The sequence below is a fragment of the Pelobates fuscus genome, chromosome 5, assembly GCF_036172605.1.
Source record: "Pelobates fuscus isolate aPelFus1 chromosome 5, aPelFus1.pri, whole genome shotgun sequence".
Taxonomy (NCBI): domain Eukaryota; kingdom Metazoa; phylum Chordata; class Amphibia; order Anura; family Pelobatidae; genus Pelobates; species Pelobates fuscus.
The window spans coordinates 228,018,338-228,045,038 of NC_086321.1; the positions used below are offsets into that span (position 1 = coordinate 228,018,338).

At 39.3% G+C, this 26,701-nt stretch overlaps 1 protein-coding gene across 1 annotated transcript in view; it reads right to left on the reverse strand.

The window, feature by feature from the left end:
- RFX3 (regulatory factor X3) overlaps positions 1-26,103 on the reverse strand; it is a 291,801-nt gene extending 265,698 nt beyond the window's left edge. The window contains exon 1 of the mRNA XM_063457210.1: positions 25,898-26,103. The gene's annotated coding sequence lies outside the window, so the exon portion shown is untranslated. The remainder of the gene's footprint in view (positions 1-25,897) is intronic.
- Between the last annotated feature and the right edge of the window lie 598 nt (positions 26,104-26,701).

The window sequence follows — 26,701 nt, forward strand, 5'->3', positions numbered from 1 at the left end:
GACACAGGTTTCTTCAGGAAGGAAGAGATTCTTTATTGGATCACCGATCGGGACTCAGAGGGACTAGCGTCACCAAAATACAGCAAAGTCTGAGTACTGAATACATAGAGTACATTCCTTATATAGCACTGTAGCTCCTCCCACAATTAACTACACCCACACATACCCTTAACCTATTTAATGAATAGAGTCTAAACTCATCCATCCGGTCTAACCACGTGGCTCATCTGATACAAAGGAGAGGGACGCGTAATTCCAGTTCTTACATTCCTGCACCTGGTCAGTACAGTGATGACAGTATCTTAGCTACGTGTAATTAACCAACTGATACTACAAACACATATACATACATATGCCTTGTGGCAATCTTAGCCTGCTAAACTTGTATTTTACTGGAATTACATCACAATATCAAGTGATTTTGAATAGATATTTGCTATGCAAAAAGTTCTTCCTGACTAACAATAAAACCAGGGAATAGCTTCTGTCATTCTAAGGAAGAGTGAATGGAGGTTCAAGGCTGGTTAGAGAGAAAGACTATACGTAAATATCATATATACATGAAAGTCCTGACATAGGACTGAAACGTCGATCACTATTGGCAGTTGCTGAATAAAGCTAAGTTTATTTTTTTCACCTTATACGAAGTCCTTGGAGTGCTTTTCATATCGCTATATCTATTATTTATGCCGACAAGCACCGGGCAATACAATGATTTTGCAAATGTATGCAACTTGAAGGAGAAAAAAGTTTAAAAAACAAAACAAAAAACAACACACATCTTGGTGGGCTTGGGAACCAAATACTCTGAACAAGGAACACACTATAATTAAACCATCAAAATTCATATTAATATTAAAGTCAACCTGTTACATAGTTGGATACAGAGCAAAAAAAAAAAAAAAAAGTGCACATGACTGTTGTCAAACGTTTTGATTAATATAAATATATATTTTGTTTCCAAAGCTTTTTATTTTACCAATTCTGTGTGCGACATAAAAGAACTTCAGCGAAGAAGAGAATGTTTTTTTTTTATATTTTATATATTATAGCAATGAATAATATTGTAGTAAATGCGCTGCTACATAAATAAAGAGAGAGTTAGGCATAGCCAGCTGGACTGTTCCCTTTAAATGTCCGATAAGTAAAAAGTAGCAGGTACTGCTGCAGATGACAAGTGTGTAATGTTGTAAAGCAGTGTTCCCCAACTACCGTGCCGCGGATCGGTACCGGTCCGTGGATCAAACGGTACCGGGCCGCCCAGGGGTGTGCGAGCCTGCCGACTAATGCAGGGCTGGCATTGCCCAAGTGCCAGCCCTGCAATGTGCCTGCGGACCGGAGGGGAGATCAGAGATCTCCCTCCCCGGTCTGCAGGCACTGTGCTGACAGCCGGCAGGAGAGGGAGTGAGAGAGGACCCGGGAGCTCTTACCTGCAGCTCCTCCAGGTCCTCCTCTCGCGAGATTTGGAGCGTTGCCGCGGTAACCATGGCAACGCTCCAAATCTCGCGAGAGTGAACTCTAGCCCTGTAACTGGGCTAGAGTTCATCTCACCACCACCGGACCACCAGGGAATCCCCACCGGACCACCAGGGACTAAGAAATGTCCCCCCTCCTCACAGTAAAGGTAAGAGGGGGGAAAGGAGGGAGGGGGGACATGAATATATTAAGTTTAATTAAATAAATAAAAAAAAGACCCCCTACCCTCCTTACCCCCCCAAAAATTTGTCATTGGTTTAATATTGTTAGAGAAGCATTTAAAATTATATAATATTTGTATATATTTTATATATATATTAATATTTTTGTTATATATGATATATTTTTGATATTTTAATATTTAAAAAAAATATTTAAATGTTTATCCAAAAAATAAGAAACCATTTGAAAAGTTTAATTAAAATATTAAATCAAGGTTATCCCCATTTAATAATCATTTGTTTCACTCAGCACCAGAGTTTTGCATAGAAACACTGGCATAGCATTCACCCAACACTTTATACAATGCCACAACTCACCGAATGAAACTGCTCAAAATGCTTATTACAACTGAACATGAGTCAGCATGGGGTCTGTGCTGGACAGAGGAAGAGTCAGTGGCAGGGACAATATTAAGTGTTTCATTTATAAATATCATATAGTATCCTCAATGGAATGGATAAAAATAATAAACAAATACAATCATAATTAGATATTAGATTAGATTTGAATGAATAAATATATAGAGTGAGCCTTCTGACAGTAATGATCCTTATCTGTATTTCTTTGTATAGGGACCAGATTACACAATAAGACTAGTGACCTATTCTTTATTGACAATGGTTTAAGAATTTACAAGACTTTACAAGACTGATTAATCAGAAACCATATGCTAACTAGACCTACAAATGTGAGCAAACCGCATAATGCCACTGAAGATGCATGGATTTACCAAGGGTTCTGTGAGAAACAATAAGCAATTCTAACAAAGAATGGTGAGAATGTACAGAAAAATTAGGCATTTTCTAAGAGTCACGGAAGAGGTATATGGAATACACACACTCACTCACACAATTTACTGTGCACTAGGACAGAAAAGAAGGAAGCAGAAAAGAAGGAGCAGTAAGATTGGAGTACTGAGAGGGACCACACACAAATACATCTATTTTTCTCTCTCTCATCTCTCTCAATGCATATATATATATATATATATATAAATATATATTTGTGTATACACACACACACATATATATATATATATATAAATACACATACATACACACACACACACACACACAAGCAAACACACATTTGAACAAACAGCTTGTTGTATCCAATCTTTTTACATACACATGCTGTTGTATATTATTTTCCTAATATAGCAGATAAGCAGTATTATATGTGTTTCCTGATAACATAGGTGATAATCAATTGAAGGGGAAACTTCATATGAATAACAATGTGATGATAAGAACACTGCACTTTTTTTTTTTTCCCTTCTTCTTCTTTGTAAACGTGTTCCAACTCCCTGGGAAAATAATTAGCTGTGTGGGGAGATCTTGATAATGACAAGAGCAAAGCATGCCACCTGCTTTGGACAACCCCTTTGTGCGCCTCTGGAAGTCCCAGCACAATGCATTAGAAATGAAAGTGACACCTGTTTTAAGCAGCCATCTGTCCTTAACAAGAACGATTTAGAGAGATCTTGATCTACCCACTCATTTGAGGCTCGGGTGCACCTGTGAACACCTTAATAAATCAAAAATTGCTGATCTCCAAATCTGGAATACAAAATAAATGACACTATCAAACCACTTAGCATACAATGTACAGCTGGCTAAGAAAAATGGGATTTATAGTCCACAAACAGCTGTGATCTTTATAAATGTTTCTTTGCTGCATTAAGTATTCTTTCTTGTTGTTTTAGTGCTTTATTTTCATGCTCCTGAACAAAGTAGCTGAAGGCGTAATAATTATTTGAAAGGAAAACTGCCAAAAAGTAACCTAAACTACAATCAAGAATAATAATTCTGAAATTAAGTGCAAAGAAAAGTCTAGCAGAAGTTAATAGCAAGTTTTCTATTTCGCCCTAAATTTTGCAAATCAGAAGTCACCTCCCACAACTAAACAGTTAATAACTCCTCCCCCTCTGCCCCCCCCCCCCCCTTAAATCCCCCTCTGCCAGCCCACGCAAAGTATGTTCCAGAGGATGGGGCGCTATTTATTTTAAATGCTTTTAGCACCCACACATTTTTAATTCTAACGCATAACTGTAATATATATATATATATACATATATATATATATATATTTATACAGTGGCAGAGGGTGATGTTTAATGATGCTGGGGAACCTGTCTCTGCACCGTGTACTCAACCTCTAAACCAATGACACGTCACACCTTTAAATCTATAAAACCTATAGATAGACAGACCATGAGAAATGACAACCACTTTAAGAGGTCCTAATCGGACCTGCTTTAGGCAATGAGAAGACAAAGCCAATGGTGCATTGTAGTGGTTATCTTGCCACCGGTGTCCTGGCACCCCACTTGTATTTATTGTTTTAGAACAGTTTGACTTCTTACCTGGTATCTGATTGACACTGCTCCCCATCTATACTACTGGGGAGCTATCTCTTTACCTGGGCTTAATCCTACAGTGCAGTGCAGGGCTTAGTTCATTGTCTGAAAGTGATCAGCTTATGCTTTTAGTCAAAGAGCTAGCATTGCATTGCTTTGCTCAGGAAAGCTAACTCCTGTCTAGAAATGTTTACATCTCCATTGGAAGTAATGAAGGTGGGCAGCAGTGCCCAAAAACCCCCAGGTAACACGTCAAAATGCTTGACAGTGTAACGAGGGGGGGGGGGAGGAGGAGAGAGGGGGGAGGTAGGGGGAAGGAGTGAGGGAAAACAGCAGTAGTACTTTGTTTTAGTTGGAATTTCAGTGGCTATCTCACACAGTTTGCATGAAAAAAATTGTTATATAAGTTATATCTCCTGCTCTTTAAGTTGAACTTTAATTACACACAGGAGGCTCCTGTAGGGTCCAGCAAGCTATTAATAGAACATGAAATAAGACATTCTAAATTAAACCAACTGTGCAATAAAGGAAGTGTAAACATTAGATCTCTCTTTACAGGAAGAGTTTAGGAAGACTGTGCAAGTCACATGCAGGGAGGTGTGACTATGGCTTTATAAACAAAGTGAATTAACTCCTGAATGGCAGAGAATTGAGCAGGGGCATGATCTATACACTAAAACTGCTTCATTAAGCTAAAGTTATTTTGGTGACTATAGTGTTCCTTTAAATCAGGAACATTATGCAATTAAACTGCTCGGCTGTGGGACTGCATTAAAAACATGTTACTGTTAACTAGTATAACACGTATTTTATAAGAATTCCTAGTTATTTGAAGTCCAGACAAGGGTTAATTCAGTCTTGACATGTCATTGGACCCAAACGTGTTAAATCATAAGTCTAGTGTCGTAAGTTTAAATTTAATGGAATAGTCTTTCAGAGAAGCAATTGCTTGCAGTCTTCCAGTAGCACTTTATATATATATATAAAATATTGAAATATTTTCCATAACTTTGATTAACTAAAAGGATGGTATTGTAGTCTGATATCCATTTGCATGCAGTTCTCTGGATCTAGAATAATATACTACATGCTAAGACATTAGTTATTTTTAATCTGATCACACTCTGAATGCATAGAAAACACTGCTTGTTTTGCTGAAGAAATAATGTACTGGGAAATGCCTAATTAGACCAAGAGGTGTGAAAGTGTACAGCAGGAGGGAAAAGGGGTGGATCATTTCAATGTATGAGATGTTTAAAAATAGATAGTTTAGTGCAGAATATCAGAAACCCTAAATCGACCTGAGGTGGAGTTTTTGTATTGATAGCATTTGCTTGCAATCAAGGATCTTAATTTACTGAAATTATTAAAATGCAGACATATTCAAAACATAAAAAAAGCCTGATCCAAATGCCCCCTTTAACAGAATGTACAGTTATCATATATAAAATGCATAATCTATACTGAACTATGTACCAGGCCAGATAGTCCGAGATTCCAAAATAGTATATTTCACTGTCTCAATTTACTGATCGGCAGGGGACTTTCTGATTATCCATACTGACAGCCATGCTTCAAAAATTTTAAATAATTATAAATTAATTAAAATGGATACATATCTTAAGTAAAATTATCAATAAAAAAAAAAACATAAGGAAAAAAAAAAAACTAAAAAACGTTCAGAGAAAACACAATGCATTAAAGGACCAGTTTGGGCACCATAACAACTTATTAGACATTAACTTTTTATGGTGGCAGGAAGTGCCTGGCCCTGGAACACCTTTGGGGGTTAAACGGTTTAACCCCAAAGTCTGTGTACTAGTGCTGAATCTTCCTGCCTCTCTGTCCTTCTGTTTTCTCAAAACGTTTAAGCCTGAAGGATCTTGCAGAATCGGTCAGTGGTGCTGCTGGAGATTCGGTGCTGGAACACAGACTTTGGGGTTAAACCATTCGAGAACAGTTTAACCCCAAAAGGTGAGCCAGCTCCAGATATCTATGAGCTATAACACTTTTCATTTAATCATTTTAACAACTCTGCCAAATCTACTGCTTACATTTTTGTGTTTTTTTTCTCAAACATTTAGTTTTCGTGAGAAATTTCACAGGCGATTTGCAGCAAAGACTGCAGATTTATTTTGCTGCAGCCCCTGTGTACACAATTTCCCCCCAAGTAAACCTTTGCTAGATTTTTGAGATTTTATTGGTTAAAATTACAGACATATTTCAGTTTTCAGATTTCTAATTTATGGGCAAAGTAGAAGCCCCCAACTGCATTTTACTCCCATCATAGCATACCATTTGTAATAGAACACAACTTGTGATTTTTAATGTGAGTCATTTTTAGTCCTGTCACTTTCGCATTTCATCACCAATTCCTGAAGAATCTAGCGATAAATTATATTTTCTATATTTTGCATAAATATTAATTGAGGATTTCAGAAGCCTTGTGCACCATAGTATTTCAAAGACCCCAGGTTAACTACTCAACTGTATCTTCCAAGTATAGCAAAAACCCACATGTATACATACCTTTGTCACGTCTTTGGGGAGTCGGACCTTGCAAGATCAAATTAAAGACACAACGAATTCATGTTAAAATCCCATTACTACAGTTGCTATTTGGTAAAGTGGCAATACCTGTGTCACCATAGTGAACAGGGCCAAACTTTGTTGCTATTTCGAGCTTTGTAAAATTTTAACCCGATCTAGTTCTAATGCTAACCATAGCTAATCCTAACCTAAGCTATTCCTATTCTTAACTAACCCTGTTTAACCCTTAAATAACCCTAGCAACTGTTAAGTACATTGGTCCCCATGTTGACTGATGGCTGTGAGAGCCAATCACAGAGATCATATTGTGTTACCTGTCAACTTAGGCATGGCATCACTATGACTGTCTCCCAGGGTGATCAGACAGCCTGAGGTCAATCAAGTCCCTGCTGCTGGACCGCCTCACCAGTGATGTCCATTGACAGCTGATCTCAGCATGCATTGCTGCAGCCAATCATAGGTTGTCAATCATGGCATATGGTATTTGTTATCTCGCTGTCACATAAATCTTATCCCGAGTGCAAGCATTTTCAGATTATTGCTGGATAGCCTCTTGAATGAAGCTTCTAGTAATAGCAAGTATTACTGCACTATCAATATGACTGGGTTTTTAAAAACAGAGTTTTTGTTTTTTTAACAGAGTACAGCAGTCACCACAAAGAGGTTTGTTTTGCAGGATTCTTTTTTAAATTAATAACACATTTCTAATTAACCAGGGTTATTCAGTGTTTTCTTTGGGCACACAGCATCATAACATGGGTCACAGAACCCTTACCTTTTTTGTGCAGTCACTAGGAAAATTCTGACTGACTGCTGACATTACATGCACTCGGCAAGCTTGTTTTATTTGATCAATAAACTCTCACTGAGCTTCAAAAGTTAGCGCGATTCCAAAATGGCTGCCTCCACACTGAAAATGTGTCATGTCTTCATGTGGATACTGCAGTTAAACTGCATTTTGATTAAAATAAAAAATGATATTCCTCCAGTGGGATTATGCTTTTAGAAGAATTAATGTAAATAATATTTTAGTATAGTTCAGTCAATAAAATATAACAGTTTATTTCCATTACTACAACTCTATTCTACTGTATATGCAATACACAAAAGCTCATAATAAATGCAGGCTTGCTTTTACTTTTTCGCTTTTTGTCAGCTTAGCACATTTCCTTTCATTGAAAAAAAATTGATTGTACCAACAGTTTTAACTAGTTATCATGATTATTTACACAAACTGTGAGAACAGATGGCCTCTCTGCAAGGAACTATGTTCACATCTTTTAATATTACAAAAAAAGGAATGGATTTAGTAACAGCCTTGCTACATCCATAAAGAAGATTGTACATATGTGAATGCTACACCTTACATACACACACAGTATATACAGTAATGTGTAGCTACAATAAATGCAGGACTCGAGTCCTGCAGGAACGCGTGGGAAAGGTGTTCCTGCATTTTTTCCACAGCAGGAATGTCGTTCTTGTTAGTAGTCCTGCAGGACTTGTTTGCCCGCGAGGCAAACAAGGCCTTGTTAGCTTTGCGGGAGGCGGCCGGTTGAACTCCAGGCGGGCGGCGAGGGTGCATTGCCCGCCTGCCTTCCTGCTCCCAAGGGAATGACAATCCCTATTTTTGGCACAAATCTCTCTATCCCTCTTTTCTATCTTTTCTAGGAGTTATATAGAGTAATGTGTAGCTACAATAAATGCAGGACTCGAGTTCCTGCACTTTTTCCACAGCAGGAACGTCGTTCCCATTAGTAGTCCTGCAGGACTTGTTTAGCCTCGTTAGCCTGTTGTTAGCCTCGCAGTAGGCGGCCGGTTGGCGAGGGAGCGCTGGCATCACTCCAGCCTGGAACTCAGCTAGCCGCCCGCCTGCCTTCCTGCCCAAAAAGCCCGGCCAGCAGCCCCCAGGAAAAAAAATCCACCCAGCTCTCCCATAGGTAGGGAGGCTGGGTGGATTTAAATTACATTTAGAAAAATGATGTGTGTGTGTGTGTGTGTCTGGCCGTCAGTGTGTGTCTGTGAGTCTGTCAGTGAATGTGTGAGTGAATGAGTGTGTGTGTCTGTGAGTGTCTCTGTTTGTCAGTTAGTCAGTGAGCCCCCCTACCCACTCACAGTCCCCCTACCCACCATACAGCCCCCATACCCACCTTACAGAACACCTACCCACTCGCAGCCCCCTACCCACTCACAGTCCCCCTACTCACTCACAGCCCCCCTACCCACCTTACAGAACCATTACCTACTCACAGTCCCCCTACCTACTCACAGTCCACCTACCCACCTTACAACCCCCATACCCACCTTACGACCCCCATACCCACTCACAGTCCCCTACCCACTCACAGCCCCCCTACCACTCATAGCCCCCTATCCACCTTACAGCCCCCTACTCACCTTGCAGAACCCCTACCCACCTTACATAACCCCTAACTACTCACAGCCCCCTACCCACTCACAGCCCCCCTACCCACCATGCAGCCTCCTACCCACCATGCAGCCCCCCACCACATACTCACTTGCAGACACCCTACCCACCTCACAGCCCCCTACCTTCTCACAGCCCCTACCTTCTCACAGCCCCTCTACCTTTTCACAGCCCCTCTACTTTCTCACAGCCCCCCAACCTCTCACAGTCCCCCTACCCTATCACAGCCTTCTTACCCACACCTTGTCACAGCCATCCCCACCCTGTCTCCCCACACACCGTCACAGCTCCACCCCACAAACCCTGTCACAGCCCCCTCACACACACTATCACAGCCCCCACACACACACCGTCACCTCTCAACACACACACACCCTGTCACTCCCCCCATACATGCACACTGTCACCCCCAAAACCCCTCCATACAATATCACCATCCCCAATCACTTTCAGCCCCCACACACTGTCAACCCTTCACCCAGCTATATATATGCATACGAGCGTATAATATTTTTTTTTTTTGGGGGGGGGGGGGGGGGGTGGATTTCCCAGAACTCGACCCCTGAATAAATGTGTTTGTTCTCTGCCATATGAAATGTTGGGAGATAGATAGATAGATAGATAGATAGATAGATAGATTTTTAGCTTCGCTTATTAGTGTTTTTAAAGAGCTTCTCCAACCCTTTTTAATTTATGATAGAATAATGACCTATTGGTATTGTTCTATCAGTTCCCCTAGAAAAAGACAAAGAGATAACAGCGCTTGGTGAAGCTCCCCGGTGCTGCTCGGTGCACCCCCGTCTGACATCACAGGAGCTGTGTTGATGTCCAATCAAAGGCTTCTAATGGAGAAACATTTGACTATTTTACACTCTCAGGGAGCATGCACATGCTCTTAGCCAGTGAAGGGAGGGAGAGAGGGTAGTAGATAAGGAGCACGAAGAATAAAATAAAATTGGCGATGGGATTTGGAGGAGGTAGGGAGAAAGGGGAGACAAGAGCTTCTCCCTAGCAGACTCGCTCTGCAAGGAAGAAGCTGTTACATTTTTCAGCAGTGTGCAGTGAGCGCTGTCGACAGACTCATTTTATGCACAGAATTGACATTAGGCAGCAAAAGTATATAAGACAAAGTAGTCCATACTTATGTTTTAAGAGAAATAGATCAAAAAGGAAGAACAGATTCTGAAAGAGGAAGAAACAATGGGAGAAATTAAGTTTGAGGATACTTTAAAGAGTATCTTTGACATTACTGTACGCTTTCAGAGGTTTTCCAGTACATATTGGAAATAACTTCTATGGAAAAGACCAAATTCAATACGATTTTATGGCAATTGACTGAGACTGCAGCGAGAGTGAACAGTTTAATAAATGTCAAATTATTTAACCTCAAATACACAATATAAGGGATTTCTACAGTATCCCACTGTCAATCTCTTTTGTAAAGAAAGAGTATTTGACTGTCTATTCATCTTTGTCTATAAGGGCAGATAAAAAAAATTGCACATATAAAAACTAAAAAAGCAAGAACTTATAACATAATGTCAAATTAAGCAATTTCTGTTTTGTTGAGGACTTGATTTAATAGGCTTGCCAAATAATTCAATACTGTTCGACACATTTTCTAAATGATTTATCTAGAACAATTCCCATAGACCGTAATGGTGACTTTTGTAGATAAATCATTTGGAAAGTTTTTCTCAGTATTGAATCAGTTGAAAAGCTTATTAAATCGAGGCCAATGTGCCTTGGAGAAACCAGAAAGAAAACACATTAATACAATGGTCTTACCCAGTCAACTGCAATGTTACTGTGGACTGCAGATCTCATCATGCTTAGCCAATGAAGGCGTTTTAGATAGCCACTCAAGAAAAAAACATAGACTTGAGAAATGTTTCATCCATGTTGTAATCATTAAATATTTTGCATAGAACAGACAGATTGTTCCAAGGACTAGGGAACTTTAACAATGCAGGATTTATAGCAGCCTTGCAGGTTTCCAAGCAGGTGCAGAGTTCAATGGGAGTGCATGCAGTCAAATCAACTCACAGCTCTCCATTGCAGAAAACTCCCTGTTGAGACATTTGGGGCAATGTATAAAAGGGTTTCCATGAGAAAAGTAGCAATTGTGACACAATTAGTGTCTGTGCTTATGTATAACATGATTACTGCCAGATAAAACTACCAGTGAGCCAGCTGCACCAATACAGAAAAGTGATCTAATTGTAGTTTAAGAATTTTGTGGCATGTATAAAAATAGTTACCAGCATTCTGTACTGGCATTATCTATCCAATGCGGCATAAAGTTACAAATATCGAAGATTTGCTAACAGAGGAGTGGGGCAAAGTTCTAAAATTGGGACAATCATCACGGAAACCATTGGAATCAACAAAAATAAACCATACACACAATCACACATAACAAAAACATGCCCACAAAGATCACGCTTTGAAATATAAAGCTTTTTGTTGCACAACCCACAAAAACCCAGAGAACCACAAGAAGATGTAGCATTTCTTTAAAGGTGTCTCTCCATACATAACAAGACAAAAAACAAAGAATGAATACATTATTAAGTTACAATGTAGAACTAAACAAATTAATAATTGTATGGAGTAAGCAGGAACCAGTAGCACCTTTTTGGCCCAACACCCATTAACCCCTTTTGCACAGTTAGATCACTATCAATCCTTTCTCTCACTTGTGTGAGTACAAAATGGAGTTGATTTTAAATCCTGCAAGATAAAGGTAACTCCATAGATCATCTTGCACATAGGGATCTATTACACAACAGGCAGGAAGATGTCTGCTCCAATCAGCAGTTGCATGGAATAGCTGATGGAAAATGGCAGGATGTGGCTCTGGTCTTTGTCACAAATCGGCACTTACATGCCACGAATCGGCACTTACATGAGACAAAGGAGATCACATAAGTTTTTATGATGATTATAATTATGTTATGAAACGCTCAGAAGTGACATTGCCACTTTAATGCAAAACTATTCCTCAATTAGGTGATGGATTATACATAAACGTTTTAGCTTCATTAAACATTATCAAGCATGTTTTTTGCAGCATTTCTTTATTTGTGTCAGTGCCGACACATGTTCAGGTAATTACAATGGTTTCCAACTTCATTGATAGAGAATGCAATCAGAGTCATACAAAACATAAAAATTCATAAAATGCCCTATTGCGTGGTTTCATTCACACATATCCACCTATAATATCTGAAACTCACTGAAATTAATGTAGATGTAGATATTTAGTGCTGGAAATTGTCATTCGAACATATGGTTTACAAGTGCACTCTATTCTTAATGCGCCTTTACTATTTTTGTCGTATTACAAGTGAAGTAAACACATATGATCTGCAGATTCTGACATTTTTTTTTTTATATTTAAGTACATGTGAAGTAATATATATATATTTTAATACAGTATTTATGGCAGAAGAAATATCCTATGAATGCCAATATAATAAAATCAGATGTGCTTGTCATCTTTAGGGGGTACATCATTTAGATAACTAACAGAGCAGCAAGTTAAAAAAACAGGAATGTATGTAATACATTCAAATAAATAAACCAATGAACAAAATGCAAACTAAACATTTAAAATAGCAGCTACTACACTACATGTGCCTCAAATATAACACAAGTAGAGAGACTTTGTCCTATTTAAGGTGCATTGTCCAGCGGAAACCTTTGTCTTCTGATAATTTATTTTAGGGTGCCAAACAAGATGTTGACGTTTCAGCACAACAAAGTTTTAATCAAACTCTTGATAAAGGCATTGTAGGGCCAGAAAGGTCATTATTTTGTTTGGCACGTTAAAACTATTATTATTTGTAAACCGCCAGCAAATTCCACAGTGCTGTAATAGGTGAACTAACAGACAAGCATTTGAAACAAGATGAGTTGGACACACAGAGGGTGTTAAGAGCAGAGCGTACATTCTAGGGGGAAAGTATATTCTACATTCTAAAATAAGATTGAAAGAAAAAGGTTTGAGCTGGGCAATCTTTATTTATTTCGAAGTGCATGTGCCTCAAATACACACCTGAAAAAAAAATATATATATATATGTGTGTGTGTGTGTGTGTGTGTGTGTGAAACATACAAAAAATGTAAGAGCTGTAATGGTTATGGTGCTTGGAATGTTCATTTAATTCATTCACATTTCATCAGAAATATATGATGCAGATTAAAAAGCATGCATATGCCTGTTCATCAAGTACAACATATATACTTGCGTATAATGGGGATGGGGGATGGAGGAAGGAGGACACCTCCAATTCCACCATAAACTGGTACTGCAAATCAGACAGGTACTTTGTACACATGCTAAACCGATTGCATTAACAAAAAAATATTCCGAAAGCTAAAAATATATAACATTAATAAACCTAATCTAACCGCAAAAGTAATGGAGCTGAAGGTAATTATGCCCAATTTGGGGTTTGGACCATTATCAAAACAGTGATTTGAAATTGGCATGCTGTATTAGCCATTTGTTGGCAGCATAGTTTCAAGAGGATATGATACAATGTAAAGAAGATAACTTCAAGCAATGGATAAACATTATATGAACATGTAAATCAATCTCATATTCATCTATAATTAACCGAAATTTGCTCATTTCAATAAGTTTAAATGGTAATGATTTAGCATTACTTTTTATCATGGAGTTAATCATTATAAAATCTTTAAAAGGTGACAGGTAAGCTTTACAAAGCTTGGACACAATTTAAAGGATCAATATAAAAATGGGAACCAATGATGCCATATAAAAAAATAATGATAACATGAACTGGATGTCCACTTCAAATGCTCTCAAGACGACTACCTGAGTTTCCTATAAATATATAAGTCTTTAATGTCCTCAACTTAGTGTAATCAAGCTCAAATCAACTCAGGTCTTAGCTATAGTCTATTTGGTGATGCCTGTGTTTTAAAATCTCCTAAGAGAATATCTTCAACTAAATAGAAAGTGTATTTTATAAATAGCCACTGTCAGATCCATAGCTGACCATGTCAAACAACTTCAATAAACAGGCAGATGCTGAGTAGTTAGTCACCCTCTTTTTCTTTAAATGAACACTCCATGCGCCAAAACAAGTTAATGTAAATTAAGTTGTTATGGTGCCCAGAGTCCCCCAAAAAGCACTCTTACCTCAAGTGGTTAAATCATTTTTGAGCAGTTGAACCCCGAAGTTGCCTCCGGCACCGTTCTCAGCTCCCACCCCCTCCTCCCTCCACAGTGGCTTTTACTTACAGGCTCTCTCAGCCAACCAGCCAATCCCCACTAACAAAGCTTACTTGGAAAAGGTATGTTCCAAGGTGTTTCCACTTTAACAGCACCGTTTACATTTTGCTATTCAATTAGATAAGTGGCACAGAGAGGTGCTTTGCATCACATGAGCGCAAGCCTCCCAATGCTACCCTGAGGGAAAACATTTGATTGGCTGATATCATTAAGTTTGATTATCTCACCCAGGGAAGCAAGGCTGGCCTCCAAGACAGCATCGCCATGACGGAGAAGAGGTAGTAAACTACCTTTTTCATTTCTTTATAGGAGGGGGGGCAAGAAAGATGACCAATTCCTTTTTGCAGAATTGGTTCAGTGAGCCATCTTAAATATATAATACAATTAATTAAATAAAACACCTCCATTATCCTTTTCCCATTGTCTAGGGGTTTCCACTGCACAGGAGAAGGCCTTACTGTTACAGTAAATAACACATTAAGACCAGTTAACTGTAAATATACAAATAAAATATACCTGTCCCATTCAAATGGGACTCACAGAAATAGCATGGGGTGTCAATGTTTGGTCAATTCTAGATGCTTGGAAACCAGGGACTATAATTTTGCTAGAGCAAGAGTAAGAACATACAAATAAACAAGGGGGCATTGACACCTTTCTCTAATTAAATCCAATTATCATCTTCATCTATCTCCTTCTTCATAGGAGGAGAGTTGGGAATTGTCTAAAAATAGAAGCTGACTGGATAAAAACAGATGTTATCCCCGTCCCCACTGGATCACCATTGAATGTTTTAGCAGCACTCACTCCTTTTCATTACAAGGACGACACTCTGCAACACAAGATGGTGGATGCACTCCCTCTGAGCGCACGGGAACTTAGCCTCTCCAAAAAAGCTCTCCACAGCTCTACTGCTTAGAGCCTGCTACGATTGGAAGAAATATTTCAGCAATTCTGGATACAGCTACACAGACGTGAGCGGGAGGCTCGGAACGTGTCTCAGGAGGGAGCCGAGAGACGAGAGACCAGGAAGGCGGGAAAGTCCCATCCAAGCACTAAGTAGCCATCTGCTCGACCATTCCCCCGCCAGTGTAACCCGAGACTTGGCAGAGGTCTTACAATGCGATTTCAGGTGCGGAAGATCCACCGTTGTCAGACGCAAACTATCACTACAGCTGTCAACTAGCCCCAGGAGGGGAAGGTCATGGCAAGCGAAAACCGTAGAGTAAGAGGAATGGTGAAGCTGGCCCTTATGTGGGTTGGGACTGGAGGAGAATACACCTTCGACACCAGTCTGCAGCCAGTCCCAAGCAGGACTTCCTTGATAGTGACACCTATGGGGGATGGATGAACCCAGCATTTAGCCCACCACTAAAGATATAGGCCCCTCTTAAAATGGCGAATGGCACCTTCTCTGTACTCTTTTTTTATTTTTATTTACCTAATGTTTACCTAATCTTGCTTAGCTTCACTTTGACTGGTGCAGCATTATAATGCTTAGCCTAGCCCCAGTGGTTCATTCACTTGCATTTTACATGCTAAAACAGTGGTTAATTTTCCTAGTCCCAGCGATCTGTCCAGTGGTCATATCTAATACATATTTGCCTGTCTGATTAGCCTGTTATTACCTTTTTTTTTTTTAAATAGTGCTATTATGTCGATGCCATGCTTCTGTATTTCTCTGTTTGACATTATTGAGCCTGCTTTTGCTGCTGTGGCATCACAAGCTCCATTGTTATCTTATGCACAGAAAAAATAAAGAATTGAAAAAAAAAAAAATGTAGTTGTCTCCCTTTTTTGCTTTGGCCTAGGTTTCCAGTAGGAAACAAATAACCTAAAGTGATCAAATTCAAAATACACACAACAGAATCCATTAGCCTATGTTGCAGTCTATTGCCCTGCAAATGCATGTTCGGAACAATTAATGTAAATGACAGTTAACCCTGAATTGTCGGACAACCCCACTTATCAGACATTAGTGCATTTAGCCTCTTGGCAGCAAACAAGAGAAAACTGCAAATAATGGCTATCGATGCAACATAATATTGTGTTTTTTTGTAGGACTTTATCTTATAAATAAATCTCTGGGAGTTGTTCAACCTGCAGCTGAAACAATTATCCAGACCCTGTGTATTTACTATACTTCTTGTATCGATTGATCAACTGTACAGATTACATAAAAAGAGGAAAGCTAAATTAGATATAATTAAAGTGTGTGGTGACATCTGCCAAAAGCTTTTCAACCATAATTCTCTAAGACTTAAGGGAAATGAACCCCAGCAAATAATGCTGCTTGACCCATACTTCTTGACTATTATGTGTCTTCCTGTAAATTTAAAAAAAATAACATTTATTTTCAATATCGTTTGCATAGTTAGCAAGGATAAAAAAGAAATTCCCTACATAGACTGCTGCTTAGGTATAAAATCTAAATGAAATATATGTAAAATTATATCATTGAATTTTTCATATATTTGTTTGTCCTGTATGTAGCAATATTTAAAGGAGGGTCTGAAATATTTGCATATAATTAAAGGGTTACTCCAACCCTTTTGAGGAGGGGGGGGGGGGATCTTTCCTGTGTAAAATGTCCTACTAGGCACCATGTTGAAGATGCCCCCCCCCTCGATTTGCAGTAAAACCTGCAAAATAAAAATTTTACTCACCCAGAATCCACCACTGGGTGAAGCTCATAGAGCAGGCATAGGCAACCTTCGGCACTCCAGATGTTTTGAACTACACCTCCCATGATGCTTTGCGAGCATTATGCGTGTAAGATCATTATGGGGGATGTAGTTCACAATATCTGGAGTGACGAAGGTCGCCTATCCCTGTCATAGAGAAACCTGTGATTGCAGCAATTAGCCAGTTCAGAGCGAATGACCGTGCTCAAGACCTGCAAGGAGAGGGTCTAGAGAGGAGGAAGGTTTTTAAAAAAAAACAAAAAAAACGAACGATGTGCAACACAGGGAGGTTAGATGAAGCGCAATATGGATGGGAGTATTGGAGGGGATAGCAATCTTCCCCTTGCAGACGCTTTGACTGCAAGGGGAGGATTATCATGTCTGTCGGCAGTGTGCAGTACGCGCTGACGACAGACATGTTTAATGCACAGAATGGACATTGACAGCCCGGAATAGAGCTCTGAGCTGCCAATGTCATGTGTGCTGAGGGTGCAATTAGCAAACAATTACGAATATCTCAGTATGTGCAGTTTTTAAGCTGAAACCCAGCACATACTGACGTCTTCCATCATGACTACTTCAAATCACTGAAGTGGTCATGGTGGCTGGAGTAACTCTTTAAAACTGAATTTTTTGCTACATTCAGTAGGCTATTGCATCCTGCTCAAAATACCTGCAATGTGCTCAGACCTCTCCTTCATCTGGCTACTAGAAAGCATACATAAATACTGACATAAAAAAGGTGAGGTGAAGTGTGGGAGAAGGGGACTGTCCATGAAAGTCCATCTGTAGAGATGCAGAGGAACATAATGGTACCATGAAAGAGAAATGTTTCTCTATAGAGCAGGCACAGGCAACCTTCGGCACTCCAGATGTTTTGGACTACACCTCCCATGATGCTTTGCCAGCATTATGGGTGTAAGAGCATTATGGTGGATGCAGTCCACATCTGGGGTGCCGAAGGTAGCCTATCCCTGCTATAGAATAAAAACAACACTGAAGCAATAAGAAGATGAACTAAATGTCCATTTCCTTATATACATAAGTTCAAGTTCAAATGCTCTCCAGACAACTTCCTGGGTTTCCTACCAATATAAAAGTTGTAACTTGGAAAAGGAACATTAACAGGAGTATACATGCAGATTTGGGTTAAGCAGAAATGATTAGGTAAAATGAATATGTGAATCTACATTAAATTCAATGCTCTATTCAAAGCTATTTATGTGTCCCTTCTCAATATGAGAAATTCAGCCTTTGAGAGAAAAAAAAAGTTGCTTTTAGCACGTATCTTGCTTATTTGGCATTTATGTAGATTGCTATAAAAATAATCCAGTAATTTTTGCCTAAGCCTTCCCACTTTCTCATCCTCTGGATAAAAGGAGGGTTCACTGCCACACTGGGAGAAATCGCACCTAGGTTGGCAAGATATAATTGTAAGCTCCGTGGGATCTGCTATCATGGGGAAAGAAGTGAGACCCTCTCCTTGCCTGTGATTAATAATCTTCCCTGGGGGCCTGGCAATAGACTGCGAAATTCATAGCCTCCTGGCTCAGCTGAAGAGTTGCAGCATATGAAAATAGACCATTTATCTGCTCTGAGATAACATATCTTGTGAAGCTTTTTGTGTTTGTTTGTTTTTTCACAGAAGACAGTGTTTGTTTTCCAAGGTATAATGTAACGTTACCTGCAGCATATAATATATATAATATAACTCTACAAAATCTACATTTCATGAGACCCTCGAGAATCAAGATGGCCTTTTTATTCTGGTAAAACTGCAAATTAATATAAGAATCAGAAAATTACAACTTTGTGCATGACAAAACAACCTACTCATGGGATGGATACATTTGAGAATAGACTGAAACATCTTGGAAAAAGATAAATTTTCCCCATCTTCCATAGGCCAAGGTGTAGTCCACTTTTATTTTGAAATCCACAAAACTTCATATGTTTTATATATACTAACAACACAAATAAACAGAAAGAAATTAAATAAGACAAAAAAAAAAAAAGAGATATATTCTAAAGATATATTCTAAAGAGATATATTTAATTAGACAATTGTACTGAAGTAAAGGAAGTTGAGAAGGCTAAAGGATCTCTATAGTGTCAGGAAAACAAACTTGTTTTCCTGACACTATAGCATCCTTAGGACCCCCCACCCTCAGAACCCCTTCAGCCATTTACCTTTATCCAGCGCCGGGCTCCCTCGGCGCTGGTGACCTCTTCTCCCACTCCGACATCGGCTCACCAGTGGAGTGGAATGAGCATGCGCGGCAAGGGCTGCGCGCGCATTCAAACAGTCCATAGGAAAGCAATTCTCAATGCTTTCCTATGGACGTTCTGCACGCAGGATGCGAATTTAGCATCCAGCATCGCAGAAGTACCTATAGCGGCTGTCAGGAAGACAGCCACTAGAGGCTGTAAACATATCAGTGTCTCTAAAACTGCTATGTTTACATCTGAAGGGTTAAAACCTTAGGAACCTGGCACCCAGACCACTTCATTGAGCTGAAGTGGTCTGGGTAACTATAGTGTCCCTTTAATATCTAACCCATTAGTTGTGTGTATTTGACTGAAATGCTTAGCACTTACTGGAACCTACTATGAATAAAAGAAAATGAACACATCTGAATTACAGAGAAAATGCTGAGAAAATTCAGTGTATACATTGGTGCCTAGTAATACCTCTTGTGGCAGTCACTCAGACGGTGCAGCAGTGGCCTTCAGGTTCTCCATAATCTGCATGGAGGCGCTGAACCTTTCCCATCGAAACACATTCCGGGGAATGCCAATTGGTCTGGAGCAGCATTTTGCTGTGCATACACAATAGCCTCTCATTTATTTCCTATGGGAAAGCATTGGATTGGCTGAGATCATCAAGACTGGTGATCTCAGCCATGGATGCAGAGCAATGCAAGGCCAGCTGCGGGAGAAAAGGTGTTTAAAATCACCTTTTCAGCGTAACAGCAGCTTGGTCGGTCACCTTAAAATCCATACCAGCCCTATAATGTAAGGAATACATGTTTGTATTCCTCACACTAGTGTTCCTTTAAGTAACCATGCTGAATCTCAAAACCAACAAGCGCTGCACACAGTGAGCTGGTATTTAATATTATTATATTATGTCAAGACTTAACCCCTTAAGGACACATGACATGTGTGACATGTCATGATTCCCTTTTATTCCAGAAGTTTGGTCCTTAAGGGGTTAAAGGATTATTTACTAAAGAGAGAATTCTCAGTAATTCAAAGTAAATTTGAAGTGAATTTTACATTTAAGGCCATAGTAATCGAAATGAAAGTAAGACAGACTTGGAGATTTATTTTTCCAGTTTAGCTATTTTGCCCTTAAATATGAAATGTAATGGTTTATTTATTAAATTGAGAATTCAGAGTAATTTTAAGTTTAAGTTCAAAACAGCTGAACTGGAATAATTCTATTAGTTAGCTATGTTTTCAGTTTGGCTAGTTTGGCCTTAAATTTGAAATTTACTTCTTGAATTCTCACTTTAGTAAATAACCCTGGCAAAGCTTATTCCCTGTAGAGTCCAATGTTATCAATTCATTTTGGGGAAGCAGAGAGCCTCCAAATCCTGATATTCCAAGTTCCATATTCATCACTGGCAATGTCTAAAAAATTTTCAATTCAAGTGAATACATACAGACATTAACCGCAGAGTGGATATGTGTCCTCATCAAACATTTTCAAATTCATTTTCTCTGTCACACATATACAATGTAAGGGTTACTCCAATCACCATGACCCCTTCTGCTTTTAGAAGTGGTCATGGTGGCAGTAGTTTCTGCTAGAAATGCTAAACATGCAGATATATTTTCAGTTTTGTGCCTGTGGCTATTTGCACCCCCAGGACATGTTACTTAGGCAGGTCAGGGCTCCTAATGTTAATCCTATGCAAAAATTGCAATTGTGGTCAGTGCGCACTGCAAGTTGGTGACATACGTAATGAGGTTCTCCTTTGCAGGCAGCGTGCCTGCAAAGGGAAGCAGACATCTCCCTCCCTGCTTTCATTTGATCCCTCCTGCCTCCCTATAGCATCAATGCTGGTTTTATTTTTTTTATTTTTTTATTGAACCCTCCCTCCTCTGCCAACACACCTCCCTCCCTCTCTCCCTCGTACATACGCACGCTTTGTGCCGGTGAAATTGTCCAAAGAAATGGATTGGAGAAACCGTCAAACTATCCCCAACATATAATACCGTAAACTCCTTATGTATTATTATATGTATTTGGTGAACAAGAATCCTTTATATGTAAATATAACCTGTATCTGGTGGAGCAGGAAACCTTTATATACGAGATGTATACAGACCCACTGCTGCTGCATTTGAAGTAGCCCTTTGTAGTTAACCCGCATCAAGACTTGGGCCGAGAGTATACAACATAGGATGCTGCTTAGAGTTTCCAATAGAAGAACCCGGGATTTTCAAAAAAAAAATCAAATGTTTTTACATCAGTTAGAAAAATAGCAGCTCTTGTTTTATAAACCCCTTCTGGTGGAAACTACCAAGAAAATATGGCGATTGAAACTATCCACATAGAAACAATTTGTCTACAGCTAGCTGGACATACTTGCTTTTTACTGCAATAGAAACCATTGCTATTCAGGTTCCTAATAAAGCTCAGAGCCAGCCAAGGCTATCTTGACAGGCAAATTATAAGGTAATCTATAAAGTGTGAGCAGACCATAACAGAGCTCCTAAATTGATTACTATTCTCAAGGATCTCTAAAAAAAAAAAAAAAAAGCCTGAATGGAATTGAACAAAACCAACATAGTTTTTGATAGCTGTTGATTTTTTATTTTATTCCAGAAGCTAGAAAAGAAAGCCACTCAAGTCTGGAAGGGGCAGTGGACCTCAGGTTTTTTCATTAAACAGAATGCAACATTTCAAGCAAACTACAGCTAAAGCACTAAAATTGATACTTCAATAAGGGGGTGGATTTAAAAAGACAAAATCTTCCTGTCCAAGGTACTAAAGTCGCCTGTCATGGGAATCTACTTGTCCTGATTCAAAACAATTTCAGTTGCAACGTTTGGGGACCCTGCTCAGACTTGGGCATTGACAGATGTATTCACTAAATTCCCCCCCCCCCAAAAAAAATCCACCTCAGCTATAGTCACAACAGCCTATTTCTATAATATTTTGCCTTTCGGGGTTTAATTTGAAACATTTGCAGTTTAGTGTCTTGCCCTTTACCCTACCTTATAGTGTATGTGGTGGCTGGGTATCATGCGTGAGTGTGTGTGCTGGTATATGTAATGTGGTGACTATTGGCAATGTGTGTAGTGATTGTATGTAATGTGTGTTTGGTGGCGTGGTGTGTTCTGGCTGTAAATACCGTGTGTAATGTGTTCTGGCCGTAGTTAGTTTGTGTGTGCTGGCTGTATGTAATGTGTGTGATTTGTGCTCGCCATACGTAATGTGCATGGTGCGTGCTGGCCATATGTTATGTGTGTGTGGTGTGTGCTGGCTGCATGAAGCGTGCGTGGAGTGCTCTACCCCTCTTACTCCGCCCTTAGCTTACCTAGTGATAAACCCTGGATCCCTAGTGTTCTGTTGTGGGAGTTTGTTTTCGTCACCTCCAGTGGGTACAGACCACAGAACTACTTCCTGTCCCTGTAATATAACTTCTAGTAATCCCAGAGAGACTGTGACATATGTGCTTAACTAAGTCTAAATAAATCCTTGCCATTGCACTAACTTTAGCCCAAACTATTATTTTTTAAAATATTGCAGATAAAAAAGTTGTATAACAATAAAAAAAAACTAAAGTCCAGAGGACCAAGAGAAATGTGCCCTTCCCGGCAAAAAAAGTTTTAATAATTAAATGCCCTGTATCCACTGTTAACAACCGGAAGAGACTCCCAAATGTGCAATAAACAGGGAAAGAAAATATTTCTCCAACAATAAATAGTTCCACAATTTTCCACTTCAAACTGCATTTACTACAGAATACCAAAACATAGCATGTATTATTGCATGTGTTTTCAATTAAATTAATATTTATGCCTCTCAGATAAATTTCAGGTCTATTAAACCTTGAGTGCAAAAGAAATTGCTTTTGACCACACTGCTTCTATTCACTTAAATTGAATACTGTTTTCGTTACATTGTCATAATTTAATATTACTTACAATATCACTGCGTCAGCATGGGAAGGCTAGAATCAATAATTAGGAAATCTTAACACCTCCAAAAGGCTGACCCTGGGCAAAATCAATGTTATAACAATGATTCATTTCGGTTTAATTAGCGCCCTAAACAATTAGCACAGTATTTCACTTTCTACATTTCTTTTGGGCCTTCTGAGTTTAAACTTGTGTCATAAATACGATATTAGACATGGGCATACATAGGCACAAATATTGTAAAATGGTCCATGACAGACTCATCAAACGCCATAAAAAAAATCACAGCTGTTATAAGTAAACACAACTGCCTAGGCCAAAGGGCTATGTCCTCTCTGGTGCACTCCAAAATAATGAGACATCTGATCAGTTAATAGGAGTCTGAGGCACAGTGTTGTGTACTCATGGCACTTGTTTTACAAAGGCTTTTTGTTACCTTAGTTAAATGGCACTGCTGCCCATCAAGGCAACGTGAAATGGTTGGTCCACATACATCTTACCCAGTAAAATGTCCTCCAAACATTGTTGTTATACACCCCTACCATTTCCTCACACAATACCCCTAGTTCTAAATTGTATGCCCTCTCCCTATAATTCAGAAGATCTCTTTGTGCATGTTCCAGGAAACATTTTATAAGTGCCAGAATAAAAACAGAAGAGGATGAAGTGGAGTTTATTCAATTCAGTAATCTACGTATGAAAGTGCTTAAGAAAATGGCATTTAAAAAAAAAAAAAAACTAAAAAAAAAACCTTATATATAAGGCAACAGAGATTTAATAATACGAAGGGCAAAATAGAACCCAGACAGTCCATTGAGCAACTAATACAGATCCATTCTAGAACAGCGGCACTATCAAATAAAATCAATAACTTTTATGTTGGTGTTAAAAAAAAAATGTTTTCCAGTGGGCTTAAACTTACAGATGAAACTAGTTAAAACAAAGCATGTGTGATTGTTGTATTTGTGTGCATATACATACACATATCACACAGATATTAGTTAATGCATACATGTAGATGCACAATTAGGGAAATAAGGAATACACATCTGACATACACTTTTCTACGAACTTGGGTATTCATAATACACACTGAACTGTTGCCAAAAATGTTGGCATTAAAATATTAAAAATATGAGTGTAAATGATAACCAATTAAATAGAGCATCATTTTTTTGTTTTTTAAATGCAGCATAATGGACTAACCAAAATATATATCAATGATGCCCTGTTTACATACAAAAATAATCATACAAAAAATACAAAAAAGGTACAAACATGTCTATGCTACATCCAGAGCACCTAAAAAATATAAAGCAGATCAGCATTTCAAGTTCACAAGATTCATACATTCTTTATGATCAACCTGTCTTCAATTTCACTATTCAGTAAAGAAAACAAAAAATTCACCACTGTGAGCCTTGGGACAAAACAGCTTTGGGAAGGCGCTATTCCAGGAGCAAGCAAAACTGATCTCTGATTGGCAAGTGTGGGAGCTCTTTGTAGGCACTCTCAACCTGCCAAGTGTTTGAGGCCCCCCAGCCTGAATAGGATGCTAATCTCATGGATGCATCAGGGGTTTGTAACACATTGGAGCAACATCTCAGTAAAGCAATAACAGTACAGAATTTCTAACAGCAGCATCTCATTCAGAGGGGGACACAATGCCTGGATAATCAATTCCTTGTTAGTTCCACACAATGCCAAGGGGGGTTAAATAAAGGATCACAAAACTAGCACCTTTAAAACTCACAAAGATTGGGCTTTCTCTTTGCAGGAGAAAGCAAAGTCAGTAAATAATGTCCTAGGGATGTAAATTCTGAATGCAGCACAAAGAAAGATGCTGTTAACTCTTGGGTGGTAATGCATTTCAGGCCCTTACTGACTCTGCAGGGGTTACAACAAAGAAAATGCTAACCCCTTTACCCAGAAGATCACAGCACAGTTAAGCACTTTCTACCATTATTATCTTGACTGTTAAAAAAAAAAATGAGAAAAGCAGTAGTACATCATCATATTGCATATTACACCTAACATTGATTCCAACCTTAATTTTTCTACATTACTCCCAGAAATAAAATTAACAGGGAATGCAAACAGAGGATGCCAGACACAGAGACACAGATGTATTTTTGTTGGTTTTTTTGGTTTTTTTCCTGCAAACCCCACAACCATTCTCCAATTTCCTCCCCATCAATTCCTTGTCCATGCACAACAAGATCAGTAAATACAGAGATGCATTTAGCTGAAGGGGTGATTAACCCAGTACAAGCCCCAGTGATTCTTCACCCCAGCCCTCCCCTCTCCTTCATCCCCCACCCCAGACATCAGACTACTGGGATGAAAACACACATATCGAAGCAGACAAGGAAGAGACAAAAAAAAATCAAATAAAATCACACACGAGAGAGGGAAAGAAAAAAAAAAAAAAAAAAGACGGGAACAGAGAAGCAAAATGTATCCCACACTGTATGAGATGTGTGCACTTGTTTTTACACCTGCTTTTCACAGGGTGCATTTAAATAGCATGCATGCAAAGCTCATCCCAGGGCACAGCATCAATGTGAGCAGACATCTGAGGAATGACACAGAGGGGAAGGCATCCCAGCATCAGCAGAGGGGACAAGGGGGACTAGTGGTGAGGGAGGGAGGAGAGCAAAGACCAGACTACACACAGAATTCTATCTATACATAGAGACACCAATACACACCATAGCAGGAGAAGTAATAATAATAATAATAATAATAATATTCACCTTGGCTGTGGATTATTGTGTTGTTGTTGGTTGTTGTTGTGGGTGATGGGGATGATGATGATGAGGAGGATGAGGGTGGAGAGAAGGTGGTGGTGGTGGTGGTGATGGTGGAGGAGGAGGATGATGAGGAGGAGAGGAGTAGTTGTTGTTGATGGGTAACAGTCGCCAGGACTACGGTGGCTATGGCGCTGGATTCACAAGGCAACAGTTGCTATAACTCACAAAAGAGGGAGGCAGCCTAACCCGAAAGGAGGAAGAGGAGGGGCTGCACTAACACACACACACACACACAGCCTGACAGCCAGGCATGGAGGAGGAGGAGGGCCCAGCCTGCCAGCCAGCTAGCTAGCTCTCCATGGGAGCACGCTTTATTCACTAAGCTGTATGTGCACTGCCTGCCCGGGGCTGGCTCTCCCTCTCTGTAATCTCATGTAGTGTGTGTGCAGCAACCAGGGCACACATTGCTCTGCCCAGGGTCCTGGTATCTCCGGAGCAGATCATATCCAGGGGTTATTGTGTTATATTTGGAGAGGGTGTATGGGGGTTGCTGGTACATTGGGTGCAGGAGGGACCCTCCATTGTCTGTCCCCATTCTAGGAGCTGCTTCTGGTATGGGCTGTGATACATACCGCATTGATTAAACACAGACAGGGGCTCTAACAATACACTGTACATTGTTTGTAAATGTATATATATATATATTAATATTATTATTTTGTGTGTGTGTGTGTGTATCTCTTTGTATCCATAATATATACCAGTGGTAGTGGCTGGACTATATTTCTTATGGTGCTCAGCCAGCCA